The sequence below is a fragment of the Petromyzon marinus genome, unplaced genomic scaffold (assembly GCF_048934315.1).
Source record: "Petromyzon marinus isolate PM22_M1 ecotype Great Lakes invasive population unplaced genomic scaffold, UKy_Petmar_22M1.pri1.0 PM_G_Scaffold_36, whole genome shotgun sequence".
Lineage (NCBI taxonomy): Eukaryota > Metazoa > Chordata > Hyperoartia > Petromyzontiformes > Petromyzontidae > Petromyzon > Petromyzon marinus.
The window spans coordinates 1,070,160-1,094,315 of record NW_027422939.1 but is presented as its reverse complement, the minus strand read 5'-3'; the positions used below and the strand labels follow the sequence as shown (position 1 = coordinate 1,094,315).

The window sequence follows — 24,156 nt, the reverse complement described above, 5'->3', positions numbered from 1 at the left end:
GAATCGGGTGCAACCACAACAAGCAACAAAACAAAAACACGACCGAGAAAAACATCTTACAGTGACTATGTGACTGTGCAAACAGCACTGTCATGGCACGCAATGAGAGGGCAAATGTCATAAATATTCCTGTAAGCCCTCGCATCTTCAACATTAATGTTGCCATAGAAACGTCGTGGGGTGTTTTGCTTCATTGTAAAAAAGAAATTTTTTTATCTGTTATTTTTCTTTTATTTTCTATCTACGTGACTTTACCGAAAGAACCAAGAATATTAATTCCTGCAGTCACCAAAGTTTTAAGTCAAAACATTCACACACGTTGACAAAGCCTCACCTTGTGTTGTTGTGGGCAGGTCGCTTCTGATAACAAGAGCGGTATAGCAGCTCAAGCGGGCTTGGTCTGGTAACAAAAGAAAATAAAAACTGCGTGAATATTGACAATAAAACAAAGTTACAAAGTGGCGAGCCGGGTGAAGACAAATTAAACTTAAGCGAGATCATTAAAGTGAATGCAATCAGGCGAGGGCAGGAGGCAAGGCCCCGCGTGGCTAGGCCCCGAGTTGTAAAGTTCCAACCTGGACATCGATTCCCATGCTCGCTGCTACTCAATTGACATCCCTACGAGAGAGAGCGAGGCTCTACATTGGTAAACAACAACCACCACAACCACCACCACCACAACCGCGATGAGAATTTCTCACCTCGGATTTCAGTTCACGCACGGAGCGGCAGATTTCTGTTACCTCGTGACGTCACGCGGCAGCAGGAGATGACGTCACTTGCGTGGTACAAGAACACTCCCCTCCCGCAACGAGCGGGTTTTAATTTAAATAAATTATGTTAATGAGCCCGGCCCATACGTGGAGGGATGGGGCGTGGGTGCTGAACCCGTCGCAATAAACTCGCGACAGTAAACACGAATATATTATGTTAATGAGCCGCCAGTCACCGGGCGTAGCTTTGCCCAAATAAGGATTGTACTTGAACAGATAACGCAAGTTGACCCAGGCAGAGGTGACGTCACGCTCAAAGGCGCGGTAGACGGGGTGGGGTGAATACCTTGGTGACATGACGTCACTGGCGAGGTACACCTCCCCCTGGCGTTTCACGCCGATGAGGTATTGCTGAGTGGTCACGTTACAGAGCGGGATTGGAGTTTAAGTTGATTTAGATTCATTTTCCATTGCTCCCTCCCTTGAACTCAGCAACAACAACGTGGACATTGCATCCCACTGGGATTTTTAGCACACAGCGTTGGTGTACGGTGCTTTTTTCAGGAACATTTTGCTGTTTTTTTAATGTTTTTTCTGTTTGCAGAGTCACACAAAGTAGTCACTTTAAGATGTGTTTCTTGTTCTTGTTTGTGTTTGTTGTGGTTGCACTTGATTCAAGAGCCGAATGGCTCACAGGGGTATACCAAATATATATAAACTGAAACTATTGTGTACACACTGTGTGTGTATGTAAACACTGTGTGTCACTGTGTATGTGTCACTGTGCCTGGCACAAGCGTCGTGGTGACGTCACCGCCACTTAGTGGCGAATGGCGTTTGTTGTTGTGTCACTGTGTGTGTGTACACTGTGTGTGTGTACACTATGTGTACACTGTTTGTGTCCGAACCCCCGGCAAGGCCATCTACTTAATGACGAGAGAAAATTCACACGAAATGTCCTTTTCAATGAAGTCTTCCAGATGTAAATTGATACAAGCTTTTAATGAAGAAATAAAAATCATCTAATTCAAAACACAACACAATTCAAAGATGTTTCATTTTAAAACTTCAAAATGGAGCACCGGGTGTTTGCGTGAATGCGTCCTTCGTGTGCAAATGTTGTGACTTTCCTGGCCTGAAGGCCGTCAATGTGTTGGACCCTTATTGGTGCACAGCGTCTCAACAACAGCAGTGGGGTTTGCTTCAACCGACAGGTACGAACATCCAGACGTTAATCAGCAAGGTGCATTTCTAGTCCTAGTTAGACAAAATCTACGTCAACACGTAAGACAAAACTACAATTCGTGTTGTAGAGAATGTACCTCCTCCGCTACATGTAACTTTTAAGTGGTATGCCTTGTAACCGATGAATGATCCGAGCGTGCTCCCTATTTCAAAGACGATGAGTTGCTCCAGAGGCAGACGCTTCGTGGAACACAAAAACACCGTTTGACCTGTATCACAAGAACAACGGGTCCCACCTGAGTTCTCTGTACAGGTTACTTCCAAAACACACACACACACTTTGTCCTAACATCACTTATTCAATGTTTGACCCTTACAGATCAAATGTTACAAGTATGCACAAAACCAGACAAGTATACATTCTAAATTATTGACAGGCATATTAACAAAATTGGATTACTGCAGTGAAATATACTGCATCACGTTACATCGTATTAACAAGAAAGTTGCACAGTCTGCTTCACCGTGTATGTAAAACATACTATTGTATCATTCAAAACGAGTAGGCCATTGCATGTTGGCGTCTGAGTGAAAATGTAGCAAATTCTAAACATTACCTACAAACCACACAACTGAGATGACACATCAATCATCGCCCCCTACTGACAGGCTCTTGTCCACATGCAGGCCGGTGCAGGGCCACCACCTTGTGCCACACAGGGGCAGCTGCTACTTGGGGATGCTCTTTGAGTGTTTCAGGCGAGGTACGACACAAAACTCCGAGTTGCTGAGGCGATTAAGCAAGCACCGTGTAAAAGCAATTATTATAACAGTGAATGCTTGGGAGATTATTGGCTCTTGCTCCTGGTTAGAGATCTACCCAACTCACGGGCCCACAAAGTGTTCAACTTCACATTGTCATTAAAGGCTTGTGACAAAGGTGCATCTATTGTAGCGACATCGTCTCTGGCTTATACATCTACCGGGTCTCCACTTGACTTTGGATTGTCTCGGAGGAAGTCCACCCACACCTCCACAAACTGCTGGGAGTTGCCTCGCTCTGCCTCACAGTCAGAATTCTCCTCCTGCTTTACGTTGCCTCCATCGATGTGAAGGTCCCATTTTGGAGTTGAATCTTCATCTTTACATTTCACCTTCACTTCTTCCCTCTTCACCATCACTTCTTCCCTCTTCACCATCACCTCTTCATATTTCACCTCGATACCTTTAAAAGTGTCCAAGCTGCGATTTTCGTCCGGTTCTTGTTTCATGAGGGATGGGCTTATTGTGGCACTTTGACTTTCACAAGCTGATTTCAGATTCCACTCCTTGCAGATCTTCTGATGCTTCCGTGTTTTCTGGTGTACTTGAAGATTTTATGAATGTGCAAACGCCTTCCCGCAGAGTGCACCTGAAGGGTTTCTCTCCTGTGTGTTCTCTGGTGTACTTTAAGATGTGATGACTGTGCAAACATCATCCCACACAGAGTGTACCTCAAGGGTTTCTCTCCTGTCTGTGTTCACTGGTGTACTAGAAGATTTGATGAATGTGCAAATGCCTTTCCGCACACACTGCACTTGAAGGGTTTCTCTCCCGTGTGTACTCTGGTGTTTTTTAAGAGCAGATGACTGTGAAAATGCCTTCCCACACACACTGCACTTGAAGGGTTTCTCTCCCGTGTGTGTTCTCTGGTGTGATTTAAGACCAGATGACTGTGAAAATGCCTTCCCACACACACTGCACTTGAAGGGTTTCTCTCCCGTGTGTGTTCTCTGGTGTGTTTTAAGAGCAGATGACTGTGAAAATGCCTTCACACACACAGTGCACTTGAAGGGTTTCTCTCCCGTGTGTGTTCTCTGGTGTTTTTTAAGAGCAGATGAATCAGAAAATGTCTTCCCACACACACTGCACAAGGGTTTCTCTCCCGTGTGTGTTCTCTGGTGTGTTTTAAGAGCAGATGACCGTGAAAATGCCTTCACACACACACTGCACTTGAAGGGTTTCTCTCCCGTGTGTGTTCTCTGGTGTGTTTTAAGAGCAAATGAACCTGAAAATGTCTTCCGACACACACTGCACCTGAAGGGTTTCTCTCCCGTGTGTTTTCTCTGGTGTGTTTTAAGAGTAGATGAATCTGAAAAAGTCTTCCCACACACACTGCACTTGAAGGGTTTCTCTCCCGTGTGTGTTCTCTGGTGTCTTTGAAGATGAGATGAATCTGAAAATGCCTTCCCACACACACTGCACTTGAAGGGTTTCTCTCCCGTGTGTGTTCTCTGGTGTGTTTTAAGAGCAAATGAATCTGAAAATGCCTTCCCCCACACACTGTACTCGAAGGGTTTCTCTCCCGTGTGTGTTCTCTGGTGTTTTTTAAGAGTAGATGAATCTGAAAATGCCTTGTCACACACAGTGCACTTGAAGGGTTTCTCTCCTGTGCGAGTTCTCTGGTGCTGTGTCAAATTTCCAGTCCGATCCGTGCTGTATGCACGCTGGTCGCATTGTTGACTTGTCGTACCGAGCTGGTGTGCTGAGGGCCTTTGCTCCATCAGACCAGCGTCAGCTGCAGACAGAAAATAAGAATATCCACACCATCTACACGTCAGTATCGAGCCATGGAGGAATGAATATAAACAGTCACACGTGAGTTACACGTCTATATTCATTCATGTATTCACGACTAGCTGTACTACCTGGCTTCGCCCGGGACTTGGATCCCCACGTCCGGTTGCCTTTGTCTCCCCAGTGGCGATGTTTACACCACAACAGTTACTCGTTTAAGGCTGAGTCGACCTAGGGGAGGCCCAGAAGCGGTTCAAATAATCGTCACCGGTGGTGGCCGTGAGCGGGAATCGAACTCGGGTCGCCGGGTTCGTAGCGTGGTTTAGCGCTAGCCGCTACACTACAATGAGTTACTCTTCCACACACACACACAGACACACACACAGACACACACACACAGACAGACACACACAGACACACACACACAGACAACGCTAACCACTACACCACAATGCGTGACGCTTCCACATGCGAGGGTCACGTGACAGATTTGACGTCACAGCTCACTTGCCGTCCAAAAAATCTATACATTATTGAGCTCCCCTCCCCCCCCCAACAAAAACACAAAAGTGTATTTGTATAATGTTTGCACGGTGTACAGTCTGGAAAGTACCCACATGGCAAATTTCCAGTTTGTTGCATGTCGGGAAGTACGCTAAACATTTTGAACGGACATACACAATCACAACTTTGCCTTTTATATGTATTTGGAGATGCAGTGAAAAACTTTCCCAAATTCATCACGCGGTTTCAGTTTTTTGATTTTCAGTTTGATTTATTTTGGTTATAGTCCCGTGAGCCATTCGGCTCTTGAATCGGGTGCAACCACAACAAGCAACAAAACAAAAACACGACCAAGAAAAACATCTTACAGTGACTATGTGTGACTGTGCAAACAGCACTGTCATGGCACGCAATGAGAAGGCAAATGTCATAAATATTCCTGTAAGCCCTCGCATCTTCAACATTAATGTTGCCATAGAAACGTGGGGTTTTTTGCTTCATTTAAACAAGATAAATTATTATCTGTTATTTTGTTATTTAATTTTCTATCTACGTGACTTTACCGAAAGAACCAAGAATATTAATTCCTGCAGTCACCAAAGTTTTAAGTCAAAACATTCACACACGTTGACAAAGCCTCACCTTGTGTTGTTGTGGGCAGGTTGCTTCTGATAACAAGAGCGGTATAGCAGCTCAAGCGGGCTTGGCCTGGTGAAAAAAAATAAAAACTGCGTGAATATTGACAATAAAACAAAGTTACAAAGTGGCGAGCCGGGTGAAGACAAATTAAACTTAAGCGAGATAATTAAAGTAAATGCAATCAGGCGAGGGCAGGAGGCAAGGCCCCGCGTGGCTAGGCCCCGCGTTGTAAAGTTCCAACCTGGACATCGATTCCCATGCTCGCTGCTACTCAACTGACATCCCTACGACAACAACAACCACCACAATCACCACCACCACAACAACCACAATCGCAATGAGACTTTCTCACCTCGGATTTCAGTGCATATCGCTTCCTGTTACCTCGTGACGTCTCGCGGCAGCAGGTGACGTCACGTCACGTCCGGGGTACGAGACACGCTCCTCCCACAATGAGTGGCTCCGTAACTAAATAAACTAGAGTGAATAAATTATGTTAATGTCTGACCGTTATGTCGTGAGTGCTGAACCCGTCGCAATAAACTCGCGACGGCTTTAACGAATACATTATGTTAATGAGCAGCCAGTCACTGGGCGTAGCTTTGCCCAAATAAGGATTGGCCCTGGAACGCTATTGGCAGTGACCCAAGCGGAGGTGACGTCACGCTCAAGAGCGCAGCGGAATACCTTGGTGACATGCCGTCACTAGCGAGGTACACCTCCCCCTGGCGTTTCACGCCGATGAAGTAATGCTGAATGGTGGCCTCACAGAGCGGGATTGGAGTTTAAGTTGATGTAGATTCATTTTCATTGCTCCCTCCCTTGGGAGCGTGGGCTCAGCTACAACAACAACGTGGACATTATTGTGTGTACACTGTGTGTGTGTGTACACTGTGTGTATATACTGTGTGTGTACACTGTGTGTGTGTACACTGTGTGTGTGTACACAGTGTGTGTACACTGTGTGTGTGTGCACACTCTGTGTGTGTGTACACTGTGTGTACACTATGTGTGTGTACACTGTGTGTGTACACTGTGTGTACACTGTATGTGTACACGTACACACTGTGTGTGTGTACACTGTGTGTGTGTGTACACTGTGTGTGTGTACACAATGTGTGTGTGTACACTGTGTGTACACTGTGTGTGTGTACACTATGTGTGTATACACTGTGTGTGTACGCAATGTGTCTGTGTGTACACTGTGTGTGTACGCAATGTGTCTGTGTGTACACTGTGTGTGTGTACACTGTGTGTGTGTGTACACTGTGTGTATAATCTGTGTGTGTGTACACTGTGTGTGTATGTACACTGTGTGTGTACACTGTGTGTACACTGTGTGTGTACACAATGTGTGTGTGTACATAATGTGTGTGTGTGTACACAATGTGTGTGTACACCGTGTGTGTGTGTACACAATGCGTGTGTGTGTACACTGTGTGTGTACACTCTGTGTGTACACTGTGTGTGTTTACACTGTGTGTTTACACTGTGTGTGTTTACTCTGTGTGTGTTTACACTGTGTGTGTACACTCTGTGTGTTTACACTGTGTGTGTGTGTACACTCTGTGTGTGTTTATACTGTGTGTTTACAGTGTGTGTACACTGTGTGTGTGTACACTGTGTACAGTGTGAGTGTGTGTACACTGTGTGTGTGTACACTGTGTGTGTACACTGTGTGTGTACAATCTGTGTGTGTGTACAATGTGTGTGTGTGTACACTGTGTGTGTTTACACTGTGTCTGTGTGTGTACACACAGACACAGTGTAAACACACACAACCTCTACGTCAGCAGTGGATGGGTGTAGCGAGGTGCAATGCCCCCCCATCCATCTCTGTGATTAAAACACACAAACACCACTAGCCTATAATAATAAAGTGACCAAAAAGGACAAAGAGTACGTTTGACCTGTCAACTGATATAAATTCCACATTTATATGGCGTAGCCCAGTCTCTCCATTGGATGACTCCTGTTAACCTCACACAGAGTAGTACTCAATTTATTGAGCTCTGATGCCCAAACTGTATTTTGAAATTGCAACCTTTAAAACTGCGAGACAAACGTTTTAACCACATCACTTTCCAGCCAGATATCTCTGCCCAAGTTGGAGCACTCTACCAATGAATCCAGTCATCTGAAATTAATGTTATTGTAACATGCATTCGGAATTCCTTTGGTCGCCCAAATGAGCCTCCGCACCTTGGCATGGAAAGCGAGTCCTGCACTCACGTCAGAGGCAATAACGTCCAGCTATTTTATTTCAGCATGGCAGATTTTAAGCCACGTTGACTTGGAATAAACCTCCCCAGGTACTTGGTCCGATTGAAACTGCAAAAATAAAATTGTACCCTTAGGGGTTAGCCTGAATTGAACCCATGAGATCGGATCCAAGCGTAATGCATCAAAGCAGCACTCCCATCTCACTGGATTTGTACAAAATATCTGTGCTATACACCATACTACTTTACAGTAATATACTACTATACTTTAGCTGGAATGTAGCATGTTTATGGTAGAGTGGATTATTTGTAAATTTTGATTGAAAATCCGAAGTGTCTTCAGTTATAAGACTCCGTCATTCTTCAAGCTGCATACCAATGTTGCACAAAAATTTACATTGCTAAAGGACATTTGCAGATGATACATTATTAATGTTTGAGACAGAGGGACATGCCAATGCACGTGCATGTTTTTCAATAAAACATATCAAAACTATACAGTTGCAATGATATTAAAATTAAATCCAAGCAACATTACCATTTTCCGCGCTCCTTGAGTTTGTGCTCAATACTTTAACGTGTACAGGGCCATGGCGGTGTGGGGGCCGACGTCCACCCCACCGCCCTCGCTGGGCAGGTGGGGCGCGACATCGGCCCCTTCCGCCGCCTCCTCCACCGCGTCGGTCGGCTCCCGCCGGGCCCCCGCCGACCGAGCAATCGGGCCCCCCGCGCTAGCGCCCTCTCCGAGGGACAGACTCGTGCTGCTGGCTCACGGCCGCACGGAGTAAACCCACGCACCCCCGCGCGCACCGCGGCTATCGCTAACGCAGCGGACAGCGGCACGCTAGCGCCTACACCGGCGAGCGATTACCTCCACGAGCATCGGCGCGCACCGCAGCCGTCGTTAACACGGGGCCCGAACGGTCTCGCACCTGCGGGCGATTATCTCAACGCGCGTGCGTGCACGCCGCGCGCCCACTACGGCTGACGCTGACGCAGCACGCGGCGGCCCACTCGCGTCCACGCCGACGGGCGATGATCTCAACGCGCGAGCTCCGGCCGCGGCTCCGCCCTCGCTCTCGCCGCGCATCCGCCCACGGAGCCGCTCCGCACGGGGATCACACGCGCACCACACCGATGCTCTCTGCTAAATTTTATTCGTGGCGCAAACCCCGCACCGCCCGGAGGGAATATTCTACGAGCGGAGCCTAGCCTACCGCTACCCAAGTCCACAAATGCTCGCACGCCCCATCACGTACCTCGCGGCCATGCTCACGGCGTCGCGCGGACGCCGTGAGAGTCGGTAGGGACGAAGACGAAAGGGAACTTTGCCTATCGCCGCCTCGTAGCGGCGCTCGCCGGCGTCACACAGATGCCGCGAGCGGCTCGAGAAGGCGGGGAGCGTCGCGCGCGACTCGTCGCTGCCGACCCGGCAAACCTTCGCGCGCCCAAACAATTTGAAGCCAACTCAGAGGCGCCGCAATGTGACTCGCTCTGCGAGGGTCGGCCATTCTCCTGGCACCGGGAAACCGCGGGACTTTCATCCCAGAGACCCTTCGGATGAAAACCCGTCGTGACGGGCAATCCCCCGCCAGGACGCTATGTGCGGGCGCTGCAGGTGCGTGCTCGGTGTGGGGGGCCACGGGGGAGTCGAGGCGCCGGCAGAGTTGCTCCGAGACCGTGGCACCACAACGGATCGGGAATTGCGTTGAAATCCGGCTCGCGCAAAAGCACAAAAGGGGCGACCCAACGGAGCCCGAAATCATGTCGATTCGCCGAGTCGACAAATGTGCATATTGCCCCCTGGGATGGCAACTGACAGTCGAATACGGAAAATCGTGATGTGAACAGATTCTCTTTATGTGCGACACAACTTCACGCCACATGGTCCCACGGGGAAAGAGGGTGACATAAATTAATCTTTGGTTTTTTCGATAAAGTCACATATAAATAAGAAATAACAAAACATAATTATGTTGTTTTGTTATTTCTTATTTATACGTGACTTTACCTAAAAAACAAAGATTAATTCCTGCAGTCACGAAAGCTTCGAACCAAGTTTAGGGTGGCATAAGTAAATACAAAAACGAACCAGTAAACCATTGGTGATTGATCAAAGCTATGAAGGCGATGATCCAGGAAAATGATATTATGATGCTGTGGTAAAAGGTAATAAGTTACTCGAAAGTGCCTGGCCGTGGGAACGTTGGTAATGATCAGGATAATACCCTAACAAAACAGGGAAGTCTGAAATATGTTGGCGTGTAAATCAGCATATCAAATTAAATCCACAGAGGAGGGAAAGAAGGATCCCAAGCATGCGACACTCAGAACCAGAAGTGGCAGAGACTCGGCCGAGAGAGTGGAGAGAGAGAGAGAGAGGAAGAGACTTTTCAGGACTTTATTTCCACTAAAAATAACAAAAAAACATTACAGGAAAAAAACACCTAAATTGAAAATCAATAAAACATCAAACTCTTAACAGCGGTATGTGCATGAAATACAAATGGCACTGGGATAGAAGCTGTGGAAACGAGGCAGTGCACGGACATCTCCGTGTGCAGCAAAGTTGTTCAAGGGTTTTTCAATTTTATAAAGAATCAAATGTTTTGACATCAGAATGCGATGTGCACAATATATATATATTTTTCTCCTGTATAAAACGAAATGTCAAACACCTGAATTCGTTTTTTCTTCAAGGATTCTGTTGTCGTAGCTACGTATGCAGTCTGCAAGTTTTTTTTTATGTGGGCACTTGCAAATATTGTCTGGGTACATGAAAATATTTCTTTGAAAATGTGTCCTAGACACTATATTTGTAAGTTAATAAAAGTAAAATTGAAACATTAGCACAATGTAGATTTGTATATTGTAGGGTAGAAATATATTTATCATAGCGATTATCAAATATTGGTTAATACAATTTATATTTTTACTTAGAATACTTTAGCCATGCAATAGACTAAATATAATGCTCGTGTTTTTAAAGAAAATAATATATTTACCAGGATTAAAGTTGTGCGAAATATGTTATAAAATCTGAGGCTTGGAGAATTGCATGCTGGGAATGAAATTGAGACAGAAAGGGGTTAATGCATGCCTTGCAGAGCAGGCGCACGTTACAGAGATTATTGACAAAACAGAATGCGATGTGAACAAAATATATTTTTCTCCGCTACATTTTCAAAACGAAATGGCGTTGACATGTCAAACGCATGAATTAGTTTTTTCTTCAAGGATCCTGGAAGAGGCGGCTGGGAGGCGGTGTCGCGGCAGGGGCTGGGCACATTCTCAGAGGATTCGCCTTGGTGAGGATGTTGTAGGCGTGCTGACACGCCACCTCCCGTGCTCCCTCCTCGCTGGAGCTCAGAAATGCGGGGAAGATGCCGGTGCCTTTTCCCATCCCGGGAATCGACACCTTATAGAGGAGGCCCACGGGTATCCCGGGCTCCGAGTGAGCGTGCAGCTCGAAGATTGGGTAGCTGACGCCGGCGGTCCGGCACAGCATCCGCAGCCGCACCTCCCACGACAGCATGGCCGCCTCCGGCAGCGCCTCGAGAGCAATGGGCATAGGCCGCAGGTGGAGAGGTACCCACCACAGCCACGTACGTGCCCCCCAGCCCTCAAACAGGCTGTGTGCGGCTTTGCCGGTGGCCGTGCACTCCGGCTCCGGCAGGTCTGGCACCGCCGCCTCCTCCTCCGCGTCTTCCGTTGCCGCGGCCGCAGCTACCGTTTCCCACTCCGGGATGGCCCAGTCCACCTTGATGGTCCGGCCCCATGGCCGGAAGTTGATTCGAAGGAGCTTCTTCCTGGCCATGGCGGCCGCGCGATGGCTCCCGTACTCGATGAACGCATAGCCTCGGTTGAGGGTTTTGTCCCAGCGACAGACGCTCATCTTGACATCCGCCACGCCCTCTGTGGCACCGCTCATCGCCATCATCACCTCCGCTCGCTTCTTGTCCTCTGGCAGCCCCCCAATGAAGAGGCGGCGATTGTCCACGCTGAAGCAGACTGCAATGCGGCGTCCGGGACGGATCTCGAATTTGTCGAGTTTCTTGACGGCATCCGTGGCTTGGGCGAGCGTCGCGTAGGTAGCGAACGCATAGCCGCGGGTCTCTCCGCTATGCTCCATCATGAGGCGGAGCTGGTAGAGCTTCCCCACCATCTCCAGCACGGGCACCAGCTCATCCTCGTAGAGGTCGCGCGGGATCCTCACCAGAAACACCTCGCAGCCACGGGCGGGAGGGGGCCCCTGCCAGTCGGGTGGCGGTCCGAACTTCCTCTGTCCGTTCTCCTGGACAATGTTGTACCCCGTGCTCAACATGAGGTCCAGCAAGACCTTCATAGAGGCCATGCCGAGCACCGGTGGTTTGGCTGCTACGGTGGTGCTGGGGCAGCGGCTTGGGGCCCGGTGGAGCCCTTGACACTCCGCGCGGTCGCCTCGTGCCGACAAAGCCACGGGGGGAATCAACTCCTGAAGAGCCAAAACCCCGGCAGGAACTCGCTCGGCCCAAACCTACAGGCCAGCAGTGAAGAGAGGAAGAGAGAGAGTGGAGACGGATGGAGAGAGAGACACGTTTAAGCAGAGCTACCTATATAAACTCGCAAAATCACAATAAACTTAAAGATAAACCCAAGAAACTGTGTCCTGACTTTAGTACCGCCCTGTATAATAATCATTACCCCTCACCCTCTGTACACTCCCCCACCCCGCAGTGCCCCTCCTCACTCATCCACTCACTGATCCACCCACGCACTCACTCACCGAGTCGCTCACACACTCACCCACCCACTCACTTACCCACTCACCCATTCACTCACCCACATGCCCACTCACTCAGCCACTCACTCTCTCTCACCCACCCACTCACTCACCCAATCACTCACCCAGTCGCTCACACACTCACCCACCCACACACTCACCCAGAAACTCACACACTCACCCACCCACTCACCCAACCACTCACCCACACACTCACCCACCCACACACTCACCCAGTCGCTCACTCACTTACACACTCACCCAGTCGCTTACACACTCACCTCAACAACAACAACCGCCATTCACCACTAAGTGGCGGTGACGTCACCACGACGCTTGTGCCAGGCTATGTGCACCCTGAGGCCACGTGAAGTGTCGAATGCCCGCTGACAGGTCACGGGGCAGACCCAGGTGCCATGGGTCGACTGACTGAGATGACTGGCTGATGCACCACCTATGCCCCCTACTGTGCCAACCTGCTGTGCTTTAGCCACCCGGCGCTCCGCTCGTTGTGGTGAGCGTCATTCCTCCACCCTCCGTTGTTGTTGGAGGGCGACTACCTCCAACTGCCCACTAGCGTCCTTCACGAGCCTCCTCCACAGAGGCCGATCTTGACACCGCTGGTACCAGTCATCGGCAAGTCCACTCAGCTCCACGTCCTCCCGTACCACATCACTCCATCTCTTCTCTAGCCCGGGCCGCGCCCGTTTAGCCCCCTCGATCCGGCCGAACAAAAGCTGTTTCGGCATGCAGTGGCTGGGCATGCGAGCTACATGACCCAGCCATTGCAGCCTTGCCCGCCGGTGGTCCCCCTTCTTAAAAAGGGGGACCACCAGGGCATCCTTCCAATCCTGCGGAACCCGTCCAGTGGTCCAGACTGTTGTTATGATGTCATATAGGGCAGTCAGTGCACAAACGCCACCCTCCCTCAGCATTTCGCTTTGGAGATCATCTCTGCCCGCTGCCTTTCCTGGTCTCAGACTCCGGATCGCCCTCAGTACTTCCTCAACAGATGACACCTCAGCCAGCCACTCACAGGGGGTGACTTCTTCCAATATTTGAGGCACCGCAGCCTCAGCAGGGTCATCCTCACTTTGTGCCACGATGTTTTCCTGGCTGAGGGATTTTCCCTCCCCCAGGACCTCACAGAAATGCTCAGCAAATCTGCAAACCTGTTCATGGGGGTCGGAGATTGGATCACCGTTTTTTCTCCTGATGGTAATAGGTGTGGTGCTGCAGGTTACTTTTTTGATGGAGTTAAATAGAAATTTGTGATCACGGGCCACTGAGGCAGACTCCATCTCCTCAGCAACCCGCGACCACTACCCATCCTTGCAGCGCCTCACGGCTCTCCGAACCTCCGAGCGAAGGCTGCGGTAAGCCTCCTCATTCTCTGACGTGGGATTCTGTAGCCGATGACAGTGGGCCTGTCGCTTTTTCTCAACCATCCTGAACACCTCCTCTGTCAGCCAGGGTCTCTGGGGAGGTCTGGACCGCGTGCCCAAAGCAGCCATTGCAGCTGCATGAGTCACAGTCCTAAACCTCGCCCATTTACCCTCGACATCAGGAGGAGTCGGGGACGATGCCAATCCCAGCCACAAGCAATGATTAAATTCTCGCTTGCAACTTTCATCAGATAACTGAGATCAGGCCACTTTAGGTTGGAATGGGGTCCTGGGTGTACACCCACCACCGGAGTAGAAGAATGGCAGGCGCATCTTACAGATGACTAGTCGATGGTCAGAGGGCAGATCAGCTTCACGGTAGGTCCTGGTGTCAAGGACATGGGCTCGCATCCGCTGGTCCGTCACTATGTAGTCCAGCAGATGTTCTTGCTTGGACCCGGCATGCATCCATGATGTTGTGTGAATGCGCCGATGCCGGAACAGCGTGTTGGTAATTACAAGCCCATGGGCTGCACAAAAATCTAGCAGCCTCCTACCGTTGTTATTGAGCTGATCTGGTCCATGCCCTCCAATCACTCCAGACCAGGTGCCAGCATCATGACCAACTCGGGCATTGAAGTCACCCAACATGATGACTCTATCCCGAGGGGCCACTTTAGCCAGCACCTGTGACAGGAGGTCATAGAAGGCATCTGACTCATCGGCTTTGCCTGCATCCCTCCACGGATGTTCATCTTCGGTGGGGGCATAAGTAACCACGACCACCATTCCTCGCCTCCGGTTGATGGGAAGGCGAGCCCAAAGTAGCCTGGGGCTTACAGCTTCCCACACCTCACCGCCATGCTCCCACGCCCCCTTCATTCTTTTGTTCAAAAGAGCCACACCCTGTTGTTTGGCAGTCTGCTGCCCCAAGTAGAGGACTGTCCACCCCTCATGGTGGCAGGAGCCAGAACCGGTCCACCGGACCTCCTGAATGTCACATAGATCCAGGCGGTACCGGTCCAGCTCCCGACAGAGGAGTGGCAGCCTCTCCTCCGCAGTGAGCGTTCGAACATTCCACGTGGCCACCCGTAGTGGTTTTTCGTTGTTTATGGAGGAGCCCCGAGGGTAGATATTCAATCTCCTGGCTCCGCCAATTGGGGTTTGGCCAGGAAACGTCATAGACGCCTGGCCCCCGGGGCCTCCGGCACAAGCTTATTAGTTACATATTTCAGTTTAACTCGTGGTTTAGTGGTAATTAATTGAAGGTGGAGGGGTTACCAGCCCCTCGCACCCGTCCAGAGCCCCCGTTTAGCCCCTGTGGTGGACACAGATGCCATGAGGGGAGGAGCCAATCGAAATTGGACCTCCCCCCACAGCACTGTCCACGACAGAGTTACCCGTCCGGCACTCACACTCACTACCCACTCACCCAGTCGCTCACTCACTCACACGCTCACCTACCCACTCACAGACACACACTCACTTACCCAGTCGCTCACACACTCACCTCACACACTTACTCACACACCCACCCACTCACCCAGTCGCTCACTCACACACACTCACTCACCCAATCGCTCACATACTCACCCAGTTGCTCACACACTCGCTCACACACTCACCCACACACTCACTACCCACTCACCCAGTCGCTCACTCACTCACACGCTCACCCACCCACTCACACACACACATTCACTTACCCAGTTGCTCACACACTCACCCACCCACACTCTCACCCACTCACCCACCCACTCGCTCACTTACTCGCCCACTCACTCAGCCACTCACCCACCCACACACTCACCCAGAAACTCACACACTAACCCACCCACCCACTCACCCAACCACTCATACACTCACTTACCCAATCCCTCGCCCAGTCTCTCACATACTCACCTACACACTCACCCACCCACACACTCACCCACCCATATACTCACCCAGTCGCTCACTCACTCACACACTCACCCAGTCGCTCACACACTCACCTCACACACTCACACACCCACCCACTCACCCAGTAGCTCACTCACACACACACTCACTCACCCAGTCGCCCACATACTCACCCAGTTGCTCACACACTCACCCACACACTCACTACCCACTCACCCAGTCGCTCACTCACTCACATGCTCACCCACCCACTCACCCACCCACACACTCACCCAGAAACACACTCACCCACTCACCCAACCACTCATACACTCACTCACCCAATCACTCGCCCAGTCGCTCACATACTCACCTACACACTCACCCACCCACACACTCACCCACTCACCCAGTCGTGTTCCGTGTGTGTGTTCCGTGTGTGTGTTCCGTGTGTGTGTTCCGTGTGTGTGTGTGTTCCGTGTGTGTGTTCTGTGTGTGTGTTCCGTGTGTGTGTGTTACGTGTGTGTGTGTTCCGTGTGTGTGTGTTATGTGTGTGTGTGTGTTCGGTGTGTGTGTTCCGTGTGTGTGTTCCGTGTGTGTGTGTTCGGTGTGTGTGTTCCGTGTGTGTGTGTTACGTGTGTGTTCCGTGTGTGTGTGTTCCGTGTGTGTGTTCCGTGTGTGTGTTCCGTGTGTGTGTGTTCCGTGTGTGTGTGTTCCGTGTGTGTGTTCTGTGTGTGTGTTACGTGTGTGTGTTCGGTGTGTGTGTTCCGTGTGTGTGTGTTACATGTGTGTGTTCGGTGTGTGTGTGTTACGTGTGTGTGTCCCCTGTGTGTGTTCCGTGTGTGTGTTCCGTGTGTGTGTTACGTGTGTGTGTGTTCGGTGTGTGTGTTCCGTGTGTGTGTTCCGTGTGTGTGTTCCGTGTGTGTGTTCAGTGTGTGTGTTCCGTGTGTGTGTGTTACGTGTGTGTGTCCCGTGTGTGTGTTCCGTGTGTGTGTTCTGTGTGTGTGTGTCGTGTGTGTGTCCCGTGTGTGTGTTCCGTGTGTGTGTTCCGTGTGTGTGTGTTACGTGTGTGTCCCGTGTGTGTGTCCCGTGTGTGTGTTCCGTGTGTGTGTTCCGTGTGTGTCCCGTGTGTGTGTTCCGTGTGTGTGTTTTATGTGTGTGTGTTTGTTCCCCAGTGTATGTGTGTGTGTATTCCGTGTGTGTGTCCTCACTCGCGTGTGTGTTGAGATACGTGTCACACACGAGATGTTAACTACGTCGCCTGGTCTACAGGAGGTAGTGGGTTCGATCCCGACCCTGACGCCTGCTGCTGCTGCTGTATATTTAGAATTTGCGTCTCTCCCCATGGTCGCGTGGATTTCTCTCCGGGCCCTCCGGTTTTTTCGCCCCACATTTAAAGTCAACATCACCACGGCGCATTCACGGCGTTTGGCTGCCGACGTTGTCCACGCGACAACACGCCGCTTGCTTGGAGGGGCGATCATTTGTGGACAGGTCGCTCCTAAAAGAAGAGAAGCTAACAGCTCAGTGGACCCCTTGCTTGTAGGTAAGTTTCAAGGGCTTGCGCCGAAGGTTTTTTAAGGTTAAATTGTCGATTTAAAGCTTTCGTGACTGCAAGGATTCATCTTCTTTGGTTCTTTCGGTAAAGTCACCACGTAGAATGAGAATAAAATAATAAATTGATCAAATAAAATAACGCAATAAAATTATCACAACGTTTCGGCCAGACAGTCTCGTCCCTTCACCTGAAGGCCGCTTGTGTTGTGGCCGAAACGTCGTGAGAATTGTATTGTGTTATTTTATTTTATCAATTTATAATTTTATTCTCATTCTACGTGGTGACTTTACCGAAAGAACCAAAGAAGATATTCGGCTTCTGTCAATTTCCGCGTAAGAAGACATTTAGCTGAGCTATCATTTCTGGCCAGGTCGCTTGTGAAAAGGGCCTGTACACTACTACAGCTTTTCCTGGTAAAATAAAAAAAGTATATATAGTTTCGTTTAATTGTTTACTTTAACCGCAAATACATCTCTAATAAAGAAGGGATATTGCTCTCTGCCATGAATAAAGCCTCAATGCCCAAATATTGTCTTAAATAATTCCGGAGAGATCTCTCTGCTGTACGAAGAATTGCCATTTCCCCAAAACGTGAATTAATATTCACAATCTTTGCCTCGTTGGGGAAGTGATAGAGGCCCCTCCCCCTCCTCCTCCCTCTGTCCAATCGCGGCGTTGCCTCGCTGGTTGGCCCCTCCCCACGCCCCAATGCGACCCGAGCTAACCGCTCGGGTCGCAGTGGCCTCGCTGACGATCTGAGTGCGAAGTTCAACACAGAGAGAGACACAGAGAGAGACAGAGAGACACAGAGAGACACACAGAGAGACACAGAGAGAGACACAGAGAGAGACACACAGAGAGAGACAGAGACACACAGAGAGAGACACACAGAGAGACACAGAGAGAGACACAGAGAGACACACACAGAGAGACACACAGAGAGAGACACACGGAGAGAGAGACACAGAGACACACAGAGAGACACAGAGAGAGACACACAGAGAGAGACACAGAGAGAGAGAGACACAGAGAGACAGAGAGAGACACAGAGAGAGACACAGAGAGAGAGACACAGAGAGACACAGAGAGAGAGAGACAGAGACACACAGACACAGAGAGAGACACACAGAGAGAGACAGAGAGAGACACAGAGAGAGAGACACAGAGAGACAGAGACACAGAGATAGACACAAAGAGAGAGACACAGAGAGACAGAGAAACAGCGAGAGACAGAGACAGAGATAGATAGAGAGACACAGAGAGACAGATAGAGAGAAACAGAGAGAGACAGAGACACAGGGAGACAGACAGAGAGAGAAACACAGAGATAGACAGAGAGACACACAGAGAGACAGAGAGAGAGACAGAGACGGAGAGAGAGATAGACAGAGAGAGACACACAGAGAGAGAGAGAGAGACACAGAGAAAAACACAAAAGACACAGACAGAGACACAGAGAGAGACAGAGACACCGAGGCACACAGGGATAGACAGAGAGACAGACAGACAGGGATAGACACAGAGACAGAGAGAGACACAGAGAGAGGGATAGACAGAGAGAGAGAGAGACACAGAGAGACACACAGGGATAGACAGAGAGAGAAACAGAGAGAGAGAGAGACGGGGATAGACAGAGAGAGAGACAGGGATAGACACAGAGAGAGACACAGACAGAGAGAGGGATAGACAGAGAGAGACACACAGAGAGCCACACAGGGATAGACAGAGAGAGAGACACACACAGAGAGAGAGACGGGGATAGACAGAGAGAGAGACAGGGATAGAAACAGAGACAGAGAGAGGGATAGACAGAGAGAGACACAGAGAAACACACAGGGATAGACAGAGAGAGAGAGACACACACACAGAGAGAGACTGACTGACTGCTGCTGCCCGCTTGATCGTTGCCCCTGCCGCGTGTTGTAGACGGGGTGGCTGTTTGCGTGAAGAAGTTGCCGCGTGCAAAGCGTCGCTAAGACTGCCGCCACGTTTGGTGAGTCCCTGTGCCGAGTCGGGCGACTGCCGCCGTTCGTCGGCGTTCGTCATCATCGTCGTCATCAGTAGACACGTGGCATCGTCATCATCGTCGTCATCTGGTAGACACGTGGCATCGTCATCGTCGTCATCAGTAGACACGTGGCATCGTCGTCATCGTCGTCATCAGTAGACATGTGGCATCGTCATCATCGTCATCAGTTGACACATGGCATCGTCATCATCGTCATCGTCAGTAGACACGTGGCATTGTCATCATCGTCATCAGTTGACACATGGCATCGTCATCATCGTCATCATCAGTAGACACGTGGCATCGTCATCATCGTCATCAGTAGACACGTGGCATCGTCATCATCGTCATCGTCAGTAGACACGTGGCATTGTCATCATCGTCATCAGTTGACACATGGCATCGTCATCATCGTCATCATCAGTAGACACGTGGCATCGTCATCATCGTCATCAGTAGACACGTGGCATCGTCGTCATCGTCATCATCAGTAGACACGTGGCATCGTCATCATCGTCGTCATCAGTAGACACGTGGCATCGTCATCATCGTCGTCATCAGTAGACACGTGGCATCGTCATCATCATCATCAGTAGACACGTGGAATCGTCATCATCATCGTCAGTAGACACGTGGCATCGTCATCATCAGTAGACACGTGGCATCGTCATCATCGTCGTCATCAGTAGACACGTGGCATCGTCGTCATCGTCATCATCAGTAGACACGTGGCATCGTCATCATCGTCGTCATCAGTAGACACGTGGCATCATCATCGTCGTCATCAGTAGACACGTGGCATCGTCATCATCGTCATCATTGTCATCATCAGTAGACACGTGGCATCGTCATTATCAGTAGACACGTGGCATCGTCATCATCGTCGTCACCAGTAGACACGTGGCATCGTCATCATCGTCATCGTCATCAGTAGACACGTGGCATCGTCGTCATCGTCATCAATAGACACGTGGCATCGTCATCATCGTCATCGTCAATATACAGTTTATATACACACGTGATATACAGTTTATATACACACATAATATACAGTTCATACACACACATAATATACAGTTTATATACACACATAATATACAGTTTATATATACACATAATATACAGTTTATATACACACATAATATACAGTTTATATATACACATAATATACAGTTTATATATACACATAATATACAGTTTATATACACGTAATATACAGTTTATATACACACATAATATACAGTTTATATACACACGTAATATACAGTTTATATATACACATAATATACAGTTTATATACACACATAATATACAGTTTATATACACACGTAATATGCAGTTTATATACACACATAATATACAGTTTATATATACACATAATATACAGTTTATACATACACATAATATAGAGTTTATATACACACGTAATATGCAGTTTATATACACACATAATATACAGTTTATATACACACATAATATACAGTTTATATACACATAATATACAGTTTATATACACACGTAATATACAGTTTATATACACACATAATATACAGTTTATATACACATAATATACAGTTTATATACACACGTAATATACAGTTTATACACACATAATATACAGTTTATATACACATAATATACAGTTTATATACACATAATATACAGTTTATATACACACACGTAATATACAGTTTATATACACACGTAATATACAGTTTATATAACACGTAATATACAGTTTATATATACACATAATATACAGTTTATATACACACGTAATATACAGTTTATATACACACATAATATACAGTTTATATGCACACGTAATATACAGTTTATATACACACATAATATACAGTTTATATATACACATAATATACAGTTTATACACACGTAATATACAGTTTATATACACACGTAATATACAGTTTATATACACATAATATACAGTTTATACATACACATAATATACAGTTTATATACACACATAATATACAGTTTATATACACACATAATATACAGTTTATATACACACGTAATATACAGTTTATATACACACATAATATACAGTTTATATACACACATAATATACAGTTTATATATACACACATAATATACAGTTTATATACACACGTAATATACAGTTTATATACACACATAATATACAGTTTATATACACACATAATATACAGTTTATATACACACATAATATAGTTTATATATACACGTAATATACAGTTTATATAACACATAATATACAGTTTATATATACACATAATATACAGTTTATATACACACGTAATATACAGTTTATATACACACATAATATACAGTTTATATACACACGTAATATACAGTTTATATACACACATAATATACAGTTTATATATACACATAATATACAGTTTATACACACGTAATATACAGTTTATATACACACGTAATATACAGTTTATATACACATAATATACAGTTTATACATACACATAATATACAGTTTATATACACACATAATATACAGTTTATATACACACATAATATACAGTTTATATACACACGTAATATACAGTTTATATACACACATAATATACAGTTTATATACACACATAATATACAGTTTATATATACACATAACATACAGTTTATATACACACGTAATATACAGTTTATATACACACATAATATACAGTTAATATACACACATAATATACAGTTTATATACACACATAATATAGTTTATATATACACATAATATACAGTTTATATATACACATAATATACAGTTTATATACACACATAATATACAGTTTATATATACACATAATATACAGTTTATACATACACATAATATACAGTTTATATACACACATAATATACAGTTTATATACACACGTAATATACAGTTTATATACACACATAATATACAGTTTATATACACACATAATATACAGTTTATATACACACATAATATACAGTTTATATACACACATAATATACAGTTTATATATACACACATAATATACAGTTTATATACACATAATATACAGTTTATATACACACATAATATACAGTTTATATACACACACGTAATATACAGTTTATATACACACATAATATACAGTTTATATACACACATAATATACAGTTTATACATACACATAATATACAGTTTATATACACACGTAATATACAGTTTATATACACACGTAATATACAGTTTATATATACACATAATATACAGTTTATACACACGTAATATACAGTTTATATACACACATAATATATAGTTTATATATACACATAACATACAGTTTATACATACACATAATATACAGTTTATATACACATAATATACAGTTTATATACACATAATATACAGTTTATATACACATAATATACAGTTTATATATACACATAATATACAGTTCATATATACACATAATATACAGTTTATACATACACATAATATACCGTTTATATATACACATAATATACAGTTTATATACACACGTAATATACAGTTCATATACACATAATATAGAGTTCATACACACACATAATATACAGTTTATATACACACATAATATACAGTTTATATATACACATAATATACAGTTTATACATACACATAATATACAGTTTATATACACACATAATATACAGTTTATATACACACGTAATATACAGTTTATATACACACGTAATATACAGTTTATATACACATAATATACAGTTTATATACACACACATAATATACAGTTTATATACACTTAATATACAGGTTATACACACACATAATATACAGTTTATATACACACATAATATACAGTTTATTTACACTTAATATACAGTTTATATACACACTTAATATACAGTTTATACATACACATAATATACAGTTTATACACATAATATACAGTTTATATACACACACATAATATACAGTTTATACACACGTAATGTACAGTTTATATATACACACATAATATACAGTTTATGATGTATAAAAGGGAAATTTGTGAATGTGTGTCTGTTCGAAATGTTTAGCTTACTTTCCAACATGCAACAAACTTGAAATTTGGCACCTGGGTAGCTTCCAGACTGTACACAATGCAACAAGTATAAAAATAGACTTTTGTATATATTAATATTAGTCACGGCAAGTGAGCGGTGACGTCACATCTGTGATGTCACCTGATGACGTCACGCATCCCCCCACCCTCCGCGTAGGCCGTGTGATCCAAGCCAACCATCATCATCACACATCACATCACAAGCATTTGAATTTGACCAGGTAAGGTCCCACACTGAGTGAGAACCATAGAGACCCATACTCACAGAGAACCACACCCACAGAGACCCATACTCACAGAGACCCATACTCACAGAGATCCATACTCACAGAGAACCACACTCACAGAGACCCATACTCATAGATACCCACAGAGACCCATACTCACAGGGACCCATACTCACAGAGACCCATACTCATAGAGACCCATACTCATAGAGACTCACTGAGAACCACACTCACAGAGACCCATACTCACAGAGAACCACACTCACAGAGACCCATACTCATAGAGACCCACAGAGACCCATACTCACAGAGACCCATACTCACAGAGACCCATACTCATAGAGACCCATACTCATAGAGACTCACAGAGAACCACACTCACAGAGACCCATACTCACAGAGACCCACACTTATAGAGACCCATACTCATAGAGACCCATTCT

At 46.3% G+C, this 24,156-nt stretch overlaps 1 pseudogene; it reads right to left on the bottom strand.

The window, feature by feature from the left end:
* Positions 1-10,271: 10,271 nt before the first annotated feature.
* On the bottom strand, positions 10,272-23,562 carry LOC142915877 (putative RNA-binding protein 46 pseudogene; annotated as a pseudogene).
* Positions 23,563-24,156: the final 594 nt, after the last annotated feature.